The 20,891-nt window shown below is 51.8% G+C and overlaps 1 protein-coding gene and 1 non-coding gene across 2 annotated transcripts in view; both read right to left on the bottom strand.

Annotated features, from left to right (window-relative positions):
* Window positions 1–20,891, bottom strand: part of LOC132590631 (P2Y purinoceptor 3-like) — an 81,977-nt gene that overhangs the window by 11,965 nt on the left and 49,121 nt on the right. The gene's annotated exons all lie outside the window — the stretch shown is intronic.
* On the bottom strand, window positions 5,042–5,108 carry TRNAN-GUU (transfer RNA asparagine (anticodon GUU)). The gene has a single exon. It is a non-coding gene; the product is annotated as a tRNA-Asn (tRNA).

The following is a 20,891-nucleotide window of genomic DNA, read 5'->3' as shown; positions in this document are numbered from 1 at the left end:
CATGAAATCCTGCAAGGAATGCATTCTGTTTAATGACATCAATCCTTTTGCATCGCCTTTTGTCTTCTCTGTTTGCGTTGCTGTCTCGGGGGACTTTTCCCAACAGAAAGGCAGGTTAGGAATGCAGGTGCCCAGGGAACAGTTCCTCTTTCTACCCCAGAGACTATCAAGTTGCAATTAACCACAGAGCTGCCTGGGGAGTCCTGACAGAAAGGAAAGGCCAAGCTTCGTCGCTATGGGCACCTGAGTTAAGGGAACATGCTTGGGGTGAGGTTGGGCTGATGACAGGTAATTCACCGTGCTTCCCAGTGCGCTGTTATGATCTCCACCTGACCCAGCAAAAGACCAGAGGATCAGGTAGGGGGGATCTCACTGCTAGGGCAAGGCGGGGTGAATCCTAGAGTTGGAAGGAACCTCCAGGGTCATCTAGTCCAACCCCCTGCACAATGCAGGAAACTCACAAATAAAAAAAAAGGTAAAGGTAGTCCCCTGTGCAAGCAGCAGTCGTTTCCGACTCTGGGGTGACGTTGTTTCACGACGTTTTCGCAGCAGACCTCTCTTACGGAGCGGTTTCCCACTGCCTTCCGCAGTCATCTACGCTTTCCCCCTGGCAAACTGGGGACTCGTTTGACCGACCTCGGAAGGATGGAAGGCTGAGTCAACCTGGAGCTGGCTACCTGAACCCAGCTTCCGCCGGGATCGAACTCAGGTCATGAGCAGAGCTTAGGACTGCAGTACTGCAGCTTTACCGCTCTGCTCCACAGGGCTCGTCAACTCAAAAATACCTCCCCCTAAATCCACAGGATCCTCGTTGCTGTCAGATGACCATCTAGCCTCTGTTGAAAAACCTCCAAGGAAGGAGAGCCCACCACCTCCCGAGGAAGCCTGTTCCACTGAGGAACCATTCTCACTGTAAGGAAGTTCTTCCTAATGTTGACCTGCAAACTCGTTTGATTTAATTTCATCCCGTTGGTTCTGGTCCTATCTTCTGGGGCCACAGAAAACAATTCCACACCATCCTCTATAGGACAGCCCTTCAAGGACTTGAAGATGGTGATCCTATCACCTCTCAGCCGCCTCCTCCCCAGGCTAAACATCCCCAGCTCCTTCAACCTTTCTTCATAGGTTCTGGTCCTACCTTCCGGGGCCACAGAAAACAATTCCACACCCTCCTCTATAGGACAGACCTTCAAGGACTTGAAGATGGTGATCCTATCATCTCTCAGCCGCCTCCTCTCCAGGCTAAACATCCCCAGCTCCTTCAACCTTTCCTCATAGGACTTGGTCTCCAGACCCCTCATCCTCTAGATGACAGCCCTTCAAGGACTTGAAGATGGTGATCCTATCACCTCTCAGCCTGCCTCCTCTCCAGGCTAAACATTCCCAGCTCCTTCAACCTTTCCTCATAGGACTTGGACTCCAGACCCCTCACCATCTTCGTCGCCCTCCTCTGGACCCGTTCCAGCTTGTCTAGATCCTTCTTAAAATGTGGCGCCCCAAACTGAACACAATACTCCAGGTGAGGCCTTACCAGAGCGTAGTGATACCATCACTTCATGTGATCTGGACACTACACTTCTGTTGGTACAGCCAACATTGCATTTGCCTTTTTAGCCACCACATCACACTGCAGACGCATGTTCAGTCTACGGTCTACTAAGACCCCTAAATCCTTTTCACAGACTACTGCTAAGGCAAACCTCCCTCATCCTGTAGCCGTGTATTGGATTTTTCCTACCCAAATGCAGAACTTGACATGTATCCCTGTTAACATTCATTTTATTGGTGATCATCCTCTATTCTAATTCCGTCTTCTACTATATTTTCAACCAGGGCTTTTTTTTGTAGCAGGAACTCCTTTGCATTATAGGCCACACACCCCTGATGTAGCCAGCCCTCCAAAAGCTTACAGGAGGCCCTGTACTAAAAGCCCTGTAAGCTCTTGGCGGATTGGCTACATCAGGGGTGTGTGGCTTAATACGCAAAGGAAGAAGAAGAAGACCGTACATTTATACCCTGCTCTTCTCTCTGAATCAGTCTCAGAGCAGCTTACAATCTCCTTTATTATCCTCCACCACAACAGATACCCTGTGAGGTGGGTGGGGCTGAGAGAGCTCTCCCAGAAGCTGCCCTTTCAAGGACAACTCTTGTGAGAGCTCTGGCTGACTCAAGGCCATTCCAGCAGCTGCAAGTGGAGGAGTGGGGAATCTAGCCCGGTTCTCCCAGATAAAAGTCCGTGCACTTAACCACTACACCAAACTGGCTCTCCTGCTACAAAAAAAGCCCTGTTTGCAACCTCTCCCAATTTAGGATCCTCTGCAAATTTAATCAGCGTTCCCTCGATTCCTTAAGAACATAAGAACATAAGAGAAGCCATGTTAGATCAGGCCAATGGCCCATCCAGTCCAACATTCTGTGTCACACAGTGGCCAAATATATATATATATATATATATATATATATATATATATATATATATATATATATATATATATATATATACACACACACACACACTGTGGCTAATAGCCACTGATGGACCTCTGCTCCATATTTTTATCTAACCCCTTCTTGAAGGTGGCCATGCTTGTGGCCGCCACCACCTCCTGTGGCAGTGAATTCCACATGTTAATCACCCTTTGGGTGAAGAAGGACTTCCTTTTATCCGTTTTAACCTGTCTGCTCAGCAATTTCATCGAATGCCCACGAGTTCTTGTATTGTGAGAAAGGGAGAAAAGTACTTCTTTCTCTACTTTCTCCATCCCATGCATTATCTTGTAAACTTCTATCATGTCACCCCGCAGTCGACGTTTCTCCAAGCTAAAGAGCCCTAAGCGTTTCAACCTTTCTTCATAGGGAAGGTGTTCCAGCCCTTTAATCATTTTAGTTGCCCTTTTCTGAACTTTCTCCAATGCTATAATATCCTTTTTGAGGTGCAGCGACCAGAACTGCACACAGTACTCCAAATGAGACCGCACCATCGATTTATACAGAGGCATTATGATACTGGCTGATTTGTTTTCAATTCCCTTCCTAATAATTCCCAGCATGGCGTTGGCCTTTTTTATTGCAAACGCACACTGTCTTGACATTTTCAGTGAATTATCTACCATGACCCCAAGATCTCTCTCTTGGTCTGTCTCTGCCAGTTCACACCCCATCAACTTGTATTTGTAGCTGGGATTCTTGGCCCCAATGTGCATTACTTTGCACTTGGCCACATTGAACCGCATCTGCCACGTTGACGCCCACTCACCCAGCCTCAACAGATCCCTTTGGAGTTCCTCACAATCCTCTCTGGTTCTCACCACCCTGAACAATTTAGTGTCATCCGCAAATTTGGCCACTTCACTGCTCACTCCCAACTCTAAATCATTTATGAACAAGTTAAAGAGGATGGGACCCAGTACCGAGCCCTGCGGCACCCCACTGCTTACCGTCCTCCACTGCGAAGACTGCCCATTTATACTCACTCTCTGCTTCCTATTACTCAGCCAGTTTTTGATCCACAAGAGGACCTGTCCTTTTACTCCATGACTCTCAAGCTTTCTAAGGAGCCTTTGATGAGGAACTTTATCAAAAGCTTTCTGGAAGTCCTTCATCCTTTGTCAGTCCTGAATCGTCTGCTGCTCACAATTGTTTTATCTGGATATTACAGATAAACGGGAGGTCCCGCATCCCCCGACACACGTACCACATTAACAATGAACATATGAACTTATGAAGCTGCCTTCTACTCAATCAGTCCCTGGGACCATCAAAGTCACTATTGTCTACTCAGACTGACAGCGGCTCTCCAGGGTCTCAAGCTGAGGTTTTTCACGGCTACTTGCCTGGACCCTTTTTAGTTGGAGATGCCGGGGACTGAACCTGGGACCTTCTGCTTCCCAAGCAGACGCTCAACCACTGAGCCACCGTCCCTCCATCTCCGTCACCTACTGCCTGGGCCCTTTTTAGTTGGAGATCCCAGGAATTGAACCTGGGACCTTCTGCTTCCCAAGCAGATGCTCTACCACTGAGCCACAGCCCCATTCATGGCTCTCCAGGGTCTCAAGCTGAGGTTCTTCACGCCTATTTGCCTGGACCCTTTTTAGTTGGAGATGCCGGGGATTGAACCTGGGACCTTCTGCTTACCGAGCAGATCCTCTACCACTGAGCCACAGCCCCATTCATGGCTCTCCAGGGTCTCAAACTGAGTTTTTTCACACCTATTTTCATGGACCCTTTTTAGTTGGAGATGCCGGGGATTGAACCTGGGACTTTCTGCTTACATATGAAGCTGCTTTCTACTGAATCAGACCTGGGACCATCAAAGTCACTATTGTCTACTCAAACTGGCAGCGGCTCTCCAGGGTCTCAAGCTGAGGTTTTTCACACCTACTTGCCTTGACCCTTTTTTGGAGATGCCGGGGATTGAACCTGGGACTTTCTGCTTCCCAAGCAGATGCTCTATCACTGAGCCACAGCCCCATTCATGGCTCTCCAGGGTCTCAAGCTGAGGTTCTTCACGCCTATTTGCCTGGACCCTTTTTAGTTGGAGATGCCGGGGACTGAACCTGGGACCTTCTGCTTCCCAAGCAGATGCTCTACCACTGAGCCACAGCCCCATTCATGGCTCTCCAGGGTCTCCAGCTGAGGTTCTTCACGCCTACTTGCCTGGACCCTTTTTAGTTGGAGATGCTGGGGATTGAACCTGGGACTTTCTTCTTACATATGAAGCTGCCTTCTACTGAATCAGACCTGGGACCATCAAAGTCACTATTGTCTTCTCAGAGTGGCAGTGGCTCTCCAGGGTCTCAAGCTGTGGTTTTTCACGCCTACTTGCCTGGACCCTTTTTAGCTGGAGATGCCAGGGATCTTCTGCTTACCAAGCAGATGCTCTACCACTGAGCCACCGTCCCTCCCCAAACATATGAAGCTGCCTTATACTAAATCAGACCCTGGGTCCATTGAAGTCAGTCTTGTCTACTCAGACTGGCAGCGGCTCTCCCGGGTCTCAAGCTGAGGTTTTTCACACCTACTTGCCTGGACCCTTTTTAGTTGGAGATGCCGGGGATTGAACCTGGGACCTTCTGCTTAACATGCAGATGCTCTACCACTGAGCCACCGTCCCTCCCCCAAAAAAGCAACAGCACGCTTGACACTTACTTAGCATGAGCCCCGGTCCTTAACTTCTGGAGTCAATCCAATCCCTAAACGAATGCCCAGCTCCTGCTCCCGTCCACCGCCGGCTGAATCTCTCCTCTGCCTTTTTTTCCTTTTCATGCCGTCCAGCCAAGGTGGGGGTCGCCCCCTCCCCACCCACTACCACCGTCTGTCCCCCTGTCTTCGGAAAGCGAGCAACACTCGTGTGGCTTCCTCTTTCCCTGTGAGTTGCACTATGAGACATCCCCGGGTGGGGAGGGGGGGAGGAGGAGGAACCTTCCCGCTCCTCTGGAGGTGCCCAGCCCAGCCCCACTGCTCCAACCTCTGACAGCTGTGGGGATTGCTGAACTCTCTCTCTATGGCAGGAAGGGGCTGGGACATCCATTCATCCATACGTTGGGGGGTGGGGGGGGGGGGTGTTGAGAGACTGCAGGCGACGCATCTCCCGGGAGGGGTTGCAAAATGCAGTAGAAGACAGAAACAGGATCCAGGATGATCTCGACAAGCTGGAAAACTGGGCTAGAGCCAATAAAATGAATTTCGCCAGGAATGCACGTAAAGTTCTGCATTTAGGTCGGGAAAAATCCCATCGTAGAATCCTAGAGCTGGAAGGGACCTCCAGGGTCATCTAGTCCAACCCCCTGCACAATGCAGGAAACTCACAAATGCCTCCCCCTACATTCACAGGATCCGCATTGCTGTCAGAGGGCCATCTAGCTTCTCTTTAAAAACCTCCAAGGAAGGAGAGCCCACCACCTCCCGAGGAATCATAGAATCCTAGTGTTGGAAGGGACTTCCAAGGTCATCTAGTCCAACCCCCTGCACAACGCAGGAAACTCACAAACACCTCCCCCTACATTCACAGGATCCGCATTGCTGTCAGATGGCCATCTAGCCTCTGTTGAAAAACCTCCAAGGAAGGAGAGCCCACCACCTCCCGAGGAATCATAGAATCCGAGAGTTGTAAGGGACTTCCAGGGTCATCTAGTCCAACCCCCTGCACAATGCAGGAAACTCACAAACGCCTCCCCCTAAATTCACAGGATCCTCATTGCTGTCAGATGGCCATCTAGCCTCTGTTGAAAAACCTCCAAGGAAGGAGAGCCCACCACCTCCCGAGGAAGCCTGTTCCACTGAGGAACTGCTCTAACGGTCAGGAAGTTCTTCCTAATGTTGAGCCGGAAACTCTTTTTGATTTAATTTCAACCCAATGGTTCTGGTCCTACCTTCCGGGGCCACAGAAAACAATTCCACACCATCCTCTATATGACAGCCCTTCGAGTACTTGAAGATGGTGATCATATCACCTCTCAGCCGCCTCCTCTCCTGCTAAACATCCCCAGCTCCTTCAAACTTTCCTCATAGGACTTGGTCTCCAGACCCCTCTCCATCTTCGTCGCCCTCCTCTGGACCCGTTCTAGCTTGTCTATATCCTTCTTAAAATGTGGTGCCCAAAACCGAACACAAGACTCCAGGTGAGGTCTTACCAGAGCAGAGTAAAGCGATACCATCACATCACGTGATCTGGACACTTTTGTCGATACAGCCCAAAATTTCAATGCATGGTCATAGGATGGGGGAGACTTGTCTTAGCAGTAGTATGTGCGAAAAGGATCTAGGGGTCTTAGTGGATCATACGCTGAACATGAGTCAACAGTGTGATGCGGTAGCTAAAAAGGCAAATGCAATTTTGGGCTGTATCAACAGCCATGGATAGACTCAGAACTTTATTTGTAGCAGGAGCTCCTTTGCATATTAGGCCACACAACCCCGATGGAGCCAATCCTCCTGAACGAGCCAATGGTGGCCAAACTTGCACAGGCCGTTTTCGCACTCACGTTTTACTGGCGCCACGACCCTCCTGACGCCGGCGAATCTGCATGGATTTCACACCAGAAGCGCCGGCGCACCCAGAAGCGCCGGCTACTTCCGTCGCTAAGCCAGCGCAAACGCAAATCGCAAAGATGCAGGAAAACGTTTGCGCTGGCTTAGCGACGGAAGTAGCCGGCGCTTCTGGGTGCGCCGGCGCTTCTGGTGTGAAATCCATGCAGATTCGCCGGCGTCAGGAGGGTCGTGGCGCCAGTAAAACGTGAGTGCGAAAACACCCACAATGTAAGAGTCACATAGAATAAACGTCAGAGGTTTGAGAGCTGGAAGACATGAATGTCAGATGAAGGAAGGAAGGAAAAAACTCCTCTTTAATCATTCTAGTTGCCCTTTTCTGGACTTTCTCCAATGCTATAATATCCTTTTTGAGGTGCGGCGACCAGAACTGCACACAGTACTCCAGAATAAAACAAGCAGTAGCACCCCAGCTTCTCAGAAAGCCGGAGTTGTTGCCAGTCTTGCATTCTGCGTATTTTCTGGAACAGCAGTCAATATCCCAGTGGGGACAAATGTAGGACCTTGACAGGCTGGAAAAGTGGGCTAAAACCAATAAAATGAATTTTAACGGGGATAAATGTAAAGTTCTGCATTTAGGTAGGAAAAATCTAATACATGGTTATAGGATGGGGGAGACTTGTCTTAGCAGTAATCTGTGTGAAAAGGATCTCGGGGTCTTAGGGGATCATACGCTGAACATGAGTCAACAGTGTGATGCGGTGGCTAAAAAGGCAAATGCAATTTTGGGCTGTATCAACAGAAGTCTAGTGTCCAGGTCACGTGAAGTGATGGTATCGTTTTGCCCTGCTCTGGTAAGACCTCACCTGGAGTCTTGGTGTTCAGTTTTGGGCACCACATTTTAAGAAGGATCCAGACAAGCTGGAATGAGCTGCTGGAATGCCCTTCGGTCAGCCAGAGCTCTCTTATCTGGGAGAACCGGGTTTGATTCCCCCACTCCTCCACTTGCAGCTGCTGGAATGGCCTTGGGTCAGCCATAGCTCTCTTATCTGGGAGAACCAGGTTTGTTTCCCCCTTCCTCCACTTGCAGCTGCTGGAATGGCCTTGAACATAAGAACATAAGAACATAAGAGAAGCCATGTTGGATCAGGCCAACTGCCCATCAAGTCCAACACTCTGTGTCACACAGTGGCAAAAAATGTTATATACACACATACACTGTGGCTAATAGCCACTGATGGACCTGTGCTCCATATTTTTATCTAAACCCCTCTTGAAGGTGGCTATACTTGTGGCCGCCACCACCTCCTGTGGCAGTGAATTCCACATGTTAATCACCCTTTGGGTGAAGAAGTACTTCCTTTTATCCGTCTTAACCTGTCTGCTCAGCAATTTCATCGAATGCCCACGAGTTCTTGTATTGTGAGAAAGGGAGAAAAGTACTTCTTTCTCTACTTTCTCCATTCCATGCATTATCTTGTAAACCTCTATCATGTCACCCCGCAGTCGACGTTTCTCCAAGCTAAAGAGTCCCAAGCGTTTCAACCTTTCTTCATAGGGAAAGTGCTCCAGCCCTTTAATCATTCTAGTTGCCCTTCTCTGCACCTTCTCTAAAGCTATAATATCCTTTTTGAGGTGCGGCGACCAGAACTGCACACAGTACTCCAAATGAGACCGCACCATCGATTTATACAGGGGCATTATGATACTGGCTGATTTGTTTTCAATTCCCTTCCTAATAATTCCCAGCATGGCATTGGCCTTTTTTATTGCAAACGCACACTGTCTTGACACTTTCAGTGAGTTATCTATCATGACCCCAAGATCTCTCTCTTGATCAGTCTCTGCCAGTTCACACCCCATCAACTTGTATTTGTAGCTGGGATTCTTAGCCCCAATGTGCATTACTTTGCACTTGGCCACATTGAACCGCATCTGCCACGTTGACGCCCACTCACCCAGCCTCAACAGATCCCTTTGGAGTTCCTCACAATCCTCTCTGGTTCTCACCACCCTGAACAATTTAGTGTCATCCGCAAACTTGGCCACTTCACTGCTCACTCCCAACTCTAAATCATTTATGAACAAGTTAAAGAGCATGGAACCCAGTACCGAGCCCTGTGGCACCCCACTGCTTACCGTCCTCCACTGCGAAGACTGCCCATTTATACTCACTCTCTGCTTCCTATTACTCAGCCAGTTTTTGATCCACAAGAGGACCTGTCCTTTTACTCCATGATTCTCAAGCTTTCTAAGGAGTCAGCCTTGGGTCAGCCATAGCTCTCTTATCTGGGAGAACCAGATTTGATTCACCACTCCTCCACTTGCAGCTGCTGGAATGGCCTTGGGTCAGCCAGACCTCTCTTATCTGGGAGAACCCGGGTTGACTCCCCACTCCTCCACTTGCACCTGCTGGACTGGCCTTGGGTCAGCCAGAGCTCTCTTATCTGGGAGAACCGGGTTTGATTCCCCACTCCTCCACTTGCAGCTGCTGGAATGGCCTTGGGTCAGCCAGAGCTCTCTTATCTGGGAGAACCGGGTTTGATTCCCCACTCCTCCACTTGCAGCTGCTGGAATGGCCTTGGGTCAGCCAGAGCTCTCTTATCTGGGAGAACCGGGTTTGATTCCCCACTCCTCCACTTGCAGCTGCTGGAATGGCCTTGGGTCAGCCATAGCTCTTGTAGGAGTTCTCCTTGAAAGGGCAGCTTCTGTCAGAGCTCTCTCAGCCCCACCCACCTCACAGGGTGTCTGTTGTGGGGGAGGAAAGGAAAGGAGATTGTGAGCCGCTCTGAGACTCTGAGATTCAGAGTGGAAGGCAGGATATAAAGCCAATGTCTTCTTCTTCTCTTATTATTATTACTGCATTGTAGTATGTAATGAAATAATTATGCAACCCCCAGCCCAGTTGCTAACAGGCCACGGACTGGTACTGGTCCATGGGCCATGGGTTGGGGACCCTTGGCTGAAAGCTGTTCTTAGCAAATTACATCTTCTTGGTTTCCCCCCTGAAACCATTCTGGCTCTTAATTGGGAGAGGAAGTTATCTTGGTCTACTCTTCTTCTTCTTCTCACCTCTCATGGCATTTTCCTGAGATGTGACCTTCAGGCGTCTTCTGGGGGGTTCTCCCAAACAACCCTCCCAGGCTGTGGTTTAAGGCCAGAGAAGTGTTTAGAGCTGTTCATAATCCCGTCGCACTCCGTTTAGATCCTGATCCCAAAGACGTCCGTAGCCCTTGGGCATATTCTTTGGCACCCACGTGTCGGCACCTTCTGCATTTACCCCATCGGTCAACATTGTTGGGGAGCCAGCTACAAATCAGGCACGAGCCAGGACTTCTGCAGACAGAAGGACCCATCGCTGCATGCTGTCGGGGGAGGTGAGAGCCAGTGGCTCAGACTGCTTTGTATGAAGTTGGTACAAATTCACATTAAATGCATAGACAGCCAGTGGTTAAGTGTGCGGACTGTTATCTGGAAGAACCGGGTTTGATTCCCCACTCCTCCGCTTGCAGCTGCTGGAATGGCCTTGGGTCAGCCATAGCTCTCTTATCTAGGAGAACTGGGTTGGATTCCCCACTCCTCCACTTGCAGCTGCTGGAATGGCCTTGGGTCAGCCATAGCTCTCTTATCTAGGAGAACTGGGTTTGATTCCCCACTCCTCCACTGGCAGCTGCTGGAATGGCCTCAGGTCAGCCACAGCTCTCTTCTCTGGGAGAACCGGGTTTGATTCCCCACTCCTCCACTTGCACCTGCTGGAATGGCCTTGGGTCAGCCATAGCTCTGGCAGAGGTTGTCCTTGAAAGGGCAGCTCCTCTCAGCCCCACCCACCTCACAGGGCGTCTGTTGTGGGGGAGGGAGATAAAGGAGATTGTGAGCCACTCTGAGACTCTTCGGAGTGGAGGGCGGGATATAAATCCAATATCTTCATCTACCTCACAGGGTGTCTGTTGTAGGGGAGGAAGGGAAAGGAGATTGTGAGCCGCTCTGAGACTCTTTGGAGTGGAGGGCGGGATATAAATCTAATATCTTCTTCTTCTGTATGAGCCCTGGGCTGGTCTCCCCCCCCCCCCCGTTTTCCCCCCTGCTTGCAGCCCTTCCAGCCTGCATGGGCAGCCAGCAACTGAGCCGCTCTTTGCCCGACTCGCCTCATGCGCCTGCTGCCGGTGTCGTTGCCAAGTTTGCCTTTCTCTGCCTCTCCCCTGCAGCTTGTCAAAGGGGCTTTGGAGAAGGGGCCTGCAGACTGCAGGGGGTGTTGTGGGTGGTAGGGTGGGAACTCCGGCTCCGAGATAATTTGTGATGTGTCCCCCCCCAAGATTTTGACCGCCTAGGGCCCCCCTCAAGGTTTAATCCGGCACTGCATCCACTCACCTCTTTTTCTAGAGATCTAGCCACAAGCGCTGCATCGAAGGGACAGCTTTGCATCATGCGCGCGCCCCGAATGCTTCTCTCACGCACATCTGCAAAGCCAGGCTTCCTTGACCGACGCCAGCTGCCCCAGTATCTGCTGTGCCCTTGGAGATAAACAGAGCACCTTCCTCATTTCAGCTGCCCTTTATAGGTGCGCTCCAAGGAAACCATCCCAGCAGCCGTGGGACGTCAGCCCGCCAGGTGCCAATCGACACACAAGCGATAGATAGGATCAGTAAATCTGACCCGTCCAGTAACCACATCCCGGACACGGGAGTTGGCTGGCACAATGGGGATTGCAGCAATGAGGAGCTGGAGCTGGAGAGAAGGAAGCTGTCTGGGTTCCGACAAGAGGAAGCTCAACCAAGCTCCGCTTTTAGACTTAACAGAGAACAGCTGGCCCACGCAACTGAAACGTGGGGTAGCCATGAACTATCGGCCAGGGCTTTTTTTTGTAGCAGGAACTCCTTTGCATATTAGGCCACACCTCCTGATGCAGCCAATCCTCCTGGACCTTACAGTAGGCCCTGCACTAAGAGCCCTGTAAGCTCTTGGATGATTGGCTACATCAGGGGTGTGTGGCCCAGGGGTGGAATTCTAGCAGAAGCTCCTTTGCATATTAGGCCACACCTCCCTGATGTAGCCAATCCTACTGGGGCTTGCAGTAGGCCTTGTACGAAGAGCCCTGAAAGCTCCAGGAGGATTGGCTGCATCAGGGCGTGTGTGGCCTACTATGCAAAGCAGCTCCTGCAAAAAAAATCCCTGCCAAGAAGATTTCAGGTATAAGCTTTGGAGAGTCAAAGCTCCTTTTTGGTTCCTCTGGAGGACTGTTCACACACCCTGTGAGGCCCAATAACTTCAGTGAGGAGTCGCCCTTGGGAACTGTGCGTTCTGCAACGATATGGCACTCACAGGTCGTTTTTTGGTGTCTCCAAAAGGCCACATTTTGAGAACTTCTGCTTTCTGCTTTCTACCAAAGCAAGTTTCTAGTCCATAAGATAAGGACACTTTAGAACAGGGTTCCCCAACATGGTGCACCCTTCTAGCTTTTCTAAAAGTGGACAGGACCATAGTCGGCAGAGCTTATTCAAACGAAAAACTGGTGGAAGGAACTGGGGATGTTTAGCCTGGAGAGAACTGAGAGGTAATATGATCACCTTCTTCAAGTACATTGGGGTCAGTTTGTCCAGGTAACATGGAGGTTTTTTGCCATCTTCTGGGCTTGGGGCAGGGATCACTGGGGATGTATGTGTGGAGGGGAAGTATTTGTGAAGTTTCCTGCATTGTGCAGGGAGTTGGACTAGATGACCCCGGAGGTCCCTTCCAACTCTATGATTCTATTCTATGCAAGGTTTCTCCACTGGAGGATCACGAATAAGAACTTTAAGGTATGGTTTCATCTCCTCCCTTAAGGGCTTTCCTTCTTTCCAGGAGGTTTAAGGATAGAGATATTCCATTTGGCTCCTCCTCCTGTGGCTGCCATTTTGAGTTGGCGCTCATCGCTCCCTCACCGTTCTGAGGTGGTGCTCACTGCTCCCTCTCCATACCGAGGCAGTGCTCACCGCTCCCTCTCCATTCTGAAGCAGCGCTCGTCACTCCCTCTCTATTTTGAGGCGGTGCTCACCACTCCCTCTCCATTTTGAGACGGCGCTCGTCACTCCCTCTCCATTTTGAGATGGCGCTCACCACTCCCTCTCCATTTTGAGTTGGCGCTCACCACTCCCTCACCATTCTGAGGTGGTGCTCACTGCTCCCTCTCCATACCGAGGCAGTGCTCACCGCTCCCTCTCCATTCTGAAGCAGCGCTCGTCACTCCCTCCCTATTTTGAGGCGGTGCTCACCACTCCCTCTCCATTTTGAGACGGCGCTCGTCACTCCCTCTCCATTTGAGGCGGCGCTCACCACTCCCTCTCCATTTGAGGTGGCGCTCACCACTCCCTCTCCATTTTGAGGCGGCGCTCACCACTCCCTCTCCACTTTGAGGCGGCGCTCACCACTCCCTCTCCACTTTGAGGCGGCGCTCACCACTCCCTCTCCATTTTGAGTCGGCGCTCGCCACTCCCACTCCATTTTGAGGCGGCGCTCGCCACTCCCTCTCCATTTTGAGGCGGCGCTCGCCACTCCCTCTCCATTTTGAGGAGGCGCTCACCACTCCCTCTCCATTTTGAGGCGGCGCTCGCCACTCCCTCTCCATTTTGAGGCGGCGCTCGCCACTCCCTCTCCATTTTGAGGCGGCGCTCACCACTCCCTCTCCATTTTGAGGCGGCGCTCGCCACTCCCTCTCCATTTTGAGGAGGCGCTCACCACTCCCTCTCCATTTTGAGGAGGCGCTCGCCACTCCCTCTCTATTTTGAGGCGGCGCTCGCCACTCCCTCTCTCTTTTGAGACGGCACTCGTCACTCCCTCTCCATTTTGAGGCGGCGCTCACCACTCCAAAGGTACCCGCTGACCAAAAAGAGTTTGGGAGTCATGCTTCAGAACATACGTGCCTGATAAAATCTGTGTCAAGGAAGGAATCAAACACGTTCAAGATCTGGGTGTTGCTGAGCGGCATACCCCTCGTTTGTGACCTCTCAAAACAGGGTTTTTTGCCTCACGAACTAATGAAAAAGAGCTCAGTTTGTATAATTAAGGTGTCATTGAATCCGGGTTGGCAGCCGTAACTCAATCCCTGCCCCACACATACTTTGTCTTTTGATCGCAGCTCAGGAGTTCCTGGCATCGGATGTTTCTCTCCAGCTGGGCTGAAAGAGCTGGTCTTTCCTCCTTCTCTTCGCAATATCTACTGCATCACCGACAAGAATGGGCATTGACTTGCCGTTATGTAAAGAACACCGGGAGGTGCGGAGGTCTAAAGGCCTCCAGAGTCACATTCCACGAGCAGCCAATTAAGTCATTGTTTTGTGATTCAATTTGAGTTGGCTGCTTTGCGCTGGGAGAGGAACGCTCCAAGGGACCCACTCCAGCCTGGCGCTCGCTCCAACCCTGCCCCGTGGGACAAGAAGCCTCCTAGGATTTCAAATTCTAATTGCCCAAATAAATTCCGAACATAAGAACCATTGTGCTCGGTCAGAACAAAGTTTCAAGGACCCCAATAGGCTTGCTGGGTCCCATTCAAGAAATATCTGGGGACTTTGGGGGTGAAGCCAGGAGAAAGGTTGGGACAAGCATAACTGACCTCCAAAGGGAGTTCTGGCCATCACATTTAAAGAGACCGCACACCTTTTCAATGCCTTCCCTCCACTGGAAATAATGGAGGATAGGGGCACCTTCTTTGAAGAAGATATTGGATTTATATCCCGCCCTCCACTCCGAAGAGTCTCAGAGCGGCTCACAATCTCCTTTATCTTCCCCCCCACAACAGACACCCTGTGAGGTAGATGAAGATAGTGGATTTATATCCCACCCTCCACTCCGAAGAGTCTCAGAGCGGCTCACAATCTCCTTTACCTTCCCCCCACAAGAGACACCCTGTGAGGTTGATGAAGATATTGGATTTATAGCCCGCCCTCCACTCCAAAGAGTCTCAGAGCGACTCACAATCTCCTTTACCTTCCTCCCCCACAACAAACACCCTGTGAGGTAGAGGAAGATATTGGATTTATATCCCACCCTCCACTCCAAAGAGTCTCACAGTCGCTCACAATCTCCTTTATCTCCCTCCCCCACAACAGACACCCTGTGAGGTAGATGAAGATATTGGATTTATATCCCACCCTCCACTCCGAAGAGTCTCAGAGTGGCTCACAATCTCCTTTACCTCCCCCCCCCACAACAGACACCCTGTGAGGTGGGTGGGGCTGGAGAGGGCTCTCACAGCAGCTGCCCTTTCAAGGACAACCTCTGCCAGAGCTATGGCTGACCCAAGGCCATTCCAGCAGGTGCAAGTGGAGGAGTGGGGAATCAAACCTGGTTCTCCCAGATAAGAGTCCACACACTTAACCACTACACCACTACACCAAACTGGCTCTTCTTTGGGGGCTCATAGAATTGGACCCCCTGGTCCAATCCTTTTGAAACTTGGAGGGTCTTTTGGGGAGAGGCCCTGGATGTTATGTGAAAAATTTGGTGGCTCTGTCTCAAGAAATAGCCCCCCATAGAGCCCCAGGTACTCACCGATCAATTCTCCATTATATCCCATGGGCATCGGTCTTCATAGGGAATAATGGAGCATCCAGCAGACATTTCCGTACCCCCCCCCTTCCTCTTTCTGATGACCCTGAAGTGGGGGAAGGACCTCCAAACCGGGGATTCCCTACTCTCTACTGGGGATTGGCAACCCTCTTCCCCACTCCTCCCCATGGAGCTAGCTGGGTGACTATAGGCTAGTCTCAGTTCTCTCAGAGCTCTCTCAGCCCCACCAAGAGATGCCTCCGTTCCAGCCCGCCTGTTCTTGCACTCCAGAAGGGCCTTCAAACCAGAAACCGACTCCTGCATCACTCGCAGATGTTCGGGGGTTTAGGCCCACGAGAGGGTAAGCCCTGTTGCAATGCATTTCCTGAACAGCATGTCAATAGGAGACCCTGGGGGCGTGTTCATGGCATGCTTCTCAGGTTGACGGCCGGGTCAGGCAGATCCCAAACAATGCGTTGCTTTGATCAAAACCACAAATAAATGTCTCTCTGTGGCCCTGACCTCTCGAACACTCATAACAAAGCACACACACACACACACACAGAGATGACATTGCAGAGCCTGCCGAGATACTGCAGAGGTCTGAGCGAAACCCCCACCCGGATGCGAGAGAAGGCCAAGGGTGTGAAATCTGGAAGCCGGATAAAGGGCTCAAGTACAGCCGCTCCATGCAAGATCTTGCCGAACCAGAGAATCATAGAATCATAGAGTTGGAAGGGACCTCCGGGGTCATCTAGTCCGATCCCCTGCACAATGCAGGAAACTCACAAAGACCTCCCCCTAAATTCACAAAAACTTCATTGCTGTCAGATGGCCATCTGACATTTAGGGGAGGGACGGTGGCTCAGTGGTAGAGCATCTGCTTGGTAAGCAGAAGGTCCCAGGTTCAATCCCTGGCATCTCCAAAAAAGGGTCCAGGCAAATAGGTGTGAAAAACCTCCGCTTGAGACCCTGGAGAGCCGCTGCCAGTCTGAGAAGACAATACTGACTTTGATGGACCAAGGGTCTGATTCAGTATAAGGCCGTTTCATATGTTCATATGTTCATCTGGCCTCTGTTGAAAAACCTCCAAGGAAGGAGAGCCCACCACCTCCCGAGGAATCATAGAATCCTAGCGTTGGAAGGGACCTCCAGGGTCATCCAGTCCAACCCCCTGCACAATGCAGGAAACTCACAAAGACCTCCCCCTAAATTCACAGGATCTTCATTGCTGTCAGAGGGCCATCTGGCCTCTGTTGAAAAACCTCCAAGGAAGGAGAGCCCACCACCTCCCGAGGAATATCATCATCATCGTCTTCGTCTTCCTCTGGCTGCCCACCTGGATCTGAAACGTCACCGTTAGTTTTCTGCATCATCTCACTCCCTGACGTTGGCTCCATTCCCTGGTGCTGCTCTGTGGAATTGCAACAATGCCTGTGAGGTCAAAAAAGATTGAGGTCCTCCTGCCCGTCCAGCCATGGTTTGCTCAGAAGAGGATAAACCTCAATCCTTCCTTCCTTCCCATCCCTCCTTCCTTCCCATCCCTCTCTACCTTCCTTCCAAAAAAGATTGAGGAGGGATGGATGGGAAGGAAGGAAGGAAGGAAGGAAGGAAGGAAGGAAGGAAGGAAGGAAGGAAGGAAGGAAGGAAGGAAGGAAGGAAGGAAGGAAGGAAGGAAGGTGGAGAGGGATGGGAGGGAGGGAGGAAGGAAGAAAGGTGGAGAGAAATGGGAAGGAGGGAAGAAGGAAGGAAGGTGGAGAGGGATGAGAGGGAGGGAGGAAGGTAGGTAGGTGGAGAGGGATGGAAAGGAGGGAGGGAGGTGGAGAGGGATGGGAAGGAGGGATGGGAAGGAAGGAAGGAAGGAAGGAAGGAAGGAAGGAAGGAAGGAAGGAAGGAAGGAAGGAAGGAAGGAAGGAAGGAAGGAAGGAAGGAAGGAAGGTGGAGAGGGATGGGAGGAAGGAAGGTGGAGAGGGATGGGAGGGAGGGAGGAAGGTGGAGAGAAATGGGAAGGAGGGAAGAAGGAAGGAAGGTGGAGAGGGATGAGAGGGAGGAAGGTAGGTAGGTGGAGAGGGATGGAAAGGAGGGAGGAAGGTAGGTAGGTGGAGAGGGATGGGAAGGAAGGAAGGAAGGAAGGAAGGAAGGAAGGAAGGAAGGAAGGAAGGAAGGAAGGAAGGAAGGAAGGAAGGTGGAGAGGGATGGGAGGGAGGAAGGAAGGAAGGTGGAGAGAAATGGGAAGGAGGGAGGAAGGTAGGTATGTGGAGAGGGATGAGAAGGAGGGATGGATGGGAAGGAAGGAAGGAAGGAATGAAGGTGGAGAGGGATGGGAAGGAGGGAGGGAGGAAGGTAGGTAGGTGGAGAGGGATGGATGGGAAGGAAGGAATGTTGAGAGGGATGGGAAGGAAGGAGGGAGGGAGGGAGGTAGATGGAGAGGGATGAGAAGGAAGGAAGGTGGAGAGGGATGAAAAGGAGAGAGGTAGGTAGGTGGAGAGGGATGGGAAGGAAGGAAGGAATGAAGGTGGAGAGGGATGGGAAGGAGGGAGGGAGGAAGGTAGGTGGGGGGAGAGGGATGGATGGAAAGGAAGGAATGTTGAGAGGGATGGGAAGGAGGGATGGATGGATGGATGGATGGATGGATGGATGGGAAGGAAGGAAGGAAGGTGGAGAGGGATGGGAAGGAGGGAGGGAGGAAGGTAGGTAGGTGGAGAGGGATGGGAAGGAGGGATGGATGGGAAGGAAGGAATGAAGGTGGAGAGGGATGGGAAGGAGGGAGGGAGGAAGGTAGGTAGGTGGAGAGGGATGGGAAGGAAGGAATGAAGGTGGAGAGGGATGGGAAGGAGGGAGGGAGGAAGGTAGGTAGGAGGAGAGGGATGGAAAGGAGGGATGGATGGGAAGGAAGGAATGAAGGTGGAGAGGGATGGGAAGGAGGGAGGGAGGAAGGTAGGTAGGTGGAGAGGGATGGGAAGGAGGGATGGATGGGAAGGAAGGAATGAAGGTGGGGAGGGATGGGGAGGAGGGAGGGAGGAAGGTAGGTAGGAGGAGAGGGATGGGAAGGAGGGATGGATGGAAAGGAAGGAATGAAGGTGGGGAGGGATGGGGAGGAGGGAGGGAAGAAGGTTGGAAGGAGGAGAGGGATGGGAAGGAGGGATGGATGGGAAGGAAGGAATGAAGGTTGAGAGGGATGGGGAGGAGGGAGGGAGGAAGGTAGGTAGGAGGAGAGGGATGGGAAGGAGGGATGGATGGGAAGGAAGGAATGAAGGTGGGGAGGGATGGGGAGGAGGGAGGGAGGAAGGTTGGTAGGAGGAGAGGGATGGGAAGGAAGGATGGATGGGAAGGAAGGAATGAAGGTGGAGAGGGATGGGGAGGAGGGAGGGGGGAAGGTAGGTAGGAGGAGAGGGATGGGAAGGAGGGATGGATGGATGGGAAGGAAGGAAGAAAGGATTGAGGTTTTTCCTCTTCTGAGCAAACCATGGCTGGACGGGCAGGAGGGCTTGCATCAGTGCTTACACCTTATGGCCCTTTCTTACCAGCCCAGGGAAATGCTGATGGCCATTTTGGGGTCAGGCAGCGATTTTTCTCCAGGCCGGTTTGGCCAGGGATCCGGGAGGCTTTTTGCCATCTCCTGGGCACGTCTCCGCTTGTCCGGAGGCGAGGCGGAAGGGAGGCGGGTGGTCACGAGGGCCGGAAACCAGAAGTCCCCGCTGTCCAGCCCAGAGCCTTTGAAAGCAAGCCAAGGCCCAGATGTAGACTGCAGGCTGAGAAATGTGCTGAACTCTGGCGCAGCAGATGTGCGCAGTGCATTGTCTGGGCGTCCACTCAGCTGCCGGGGAATTTTTTTAATTTGTTCTTTGCAAGAATCCAGAGAAGGGGATTCATTTTCAGCCCGGGCCCACCAGTCACAGGAATATTGACTTAGTCCTCCCCCTCGGCCAAAACTCAGAGGACTTTGCTCTAGTATGGGGCCAGACGACATCGGGAGACCCAAGTGTGCAAACATTTGCTGGGATAAAACGATCGATGTCTTCTTGCCTCTCGGTCAAAAGGGATGTCCGTTTTAAAGGTCAGTTTTCAGAAGGTAGACAGGTTAGCCTACATCAGAACGCTGGAAAAGCCAAATGAGGCCACACCATAGACCAGGGGTGTCGAACATGCGGCCTAGAAGCCAAATCTGGCCCCCAGAGGGCTCCTACCAGGCCCCCAAGCTACTGGCTGTCATCTGCTTCCTTCTCCCTTTCTCTTGCTTCCTTCTGCATCACAGCTGGCTTTGCAAGGCTTGCTCAATCGCACAGCAGAGCTACAGAGCAAAACCTCTCTCAAAACCTTGAGAGCCAGTTTGGTGTAGCAGTTAAGTGTGCGGGCTCTTATCTGGGTTTGATTCCCCACTCCTCCACTTGCAGCTGCTGGAATGGCCTTGGGTCAGCCAGAGCTCTCTTATCTGGGAGAAGCGGGTTTGATTCCCCACTCCTCCACTTGCAGCTGCTGGAATGGTCTTGGGTCAGCCAGAGCTCTCTTATCTGGGAGAACCGGGTTTGATTCCCCACTCCTCCACTTGCACCTGCTGGAATGGTCTTGGGTCAGCCAGAGCTCTCTTATCTGGGAGAACTGGGTTTGATTCCACACTCCTCCACGTGCACCTGCTGGAATGGTCTTGGGTCAGCCAGAGCTCTCTTATCTGGGAGAACCGGGTTTGATTCCCCACTCCTCCACTTGCAGCTGCTGGAATGGCCTTGGGTCAGCCAGAGCTCTCTTATCTGGGAGAAGTGGGTTTGATTCCTCACTCCTCCATTTGCACTTGCTGGAATGGCCTTGGGTCAGCCAGAGCTCTCTTATCTGGGAGAACTGGGTTTGATTCCCCACTCCTCCACTTGCACCTGCTGGAATGGCCTTGGGTCAGCCAGAGCTCTCTTATCTGGGAGAACCGGGTTTGATTCCCCACTCCTCCACTTGCAGCTGCTGGAATGGCCTTGGGTCAGCCAGAGCTCTCTTATCTGGGAGAACCGGGTTTGATTCCCCACTCCTCCACTTGCACCTGGTGGAATGGCCTTGGGTGAGCCAGAGGTCTCTTATCTGGGAGAACCGGGTTTGATTCCCCCCTCCTTCACTTGCACCTGCTGGAATGGCCTTGGGTCAGCCAGAGCTCTCTTATCTGGGAGAACCGGGTTTGATTCCCCACCCCTCCACTTGCACCTGCTGGAATGGCCTTGGGTCAGCCAGAGCTTTCTTATCTGGGAGAACCGGGTTTGATTCCCCCCTCCTCCCCTTGCAGCTGCTGGAATGGCCTTGGGTCAGCCAGAGCTCTCTTATCTGGGAGAACAGGGTTTGATTCCCCCCTCCTCCACTTGCAGCTGCTGGAATGGCCTTGGGTCAGCCAGAGCTCTCTTATCTGG

This window comes from Heteronotia binoei, unplaced genomic scaffold (assembly GCF_032191835.1).
Source record: "Heteronotia binoei isolate CCM8104 ecotype False Entrance Well unplaced genomic scaffold, APGP_CSIRO_Hbin_v1 ptg000432l, whole genome shotgun sequence".
Taxonomy (NCBI): Eukaryota; Metazoa; Chordata; class Lepidosauria; order Squamata; family Gekkonidae; genus Heteronotia; species Heteronotia binoei.
This window is presented reverse-complemented; position numbering and strand designations above follow the sequence as displayed.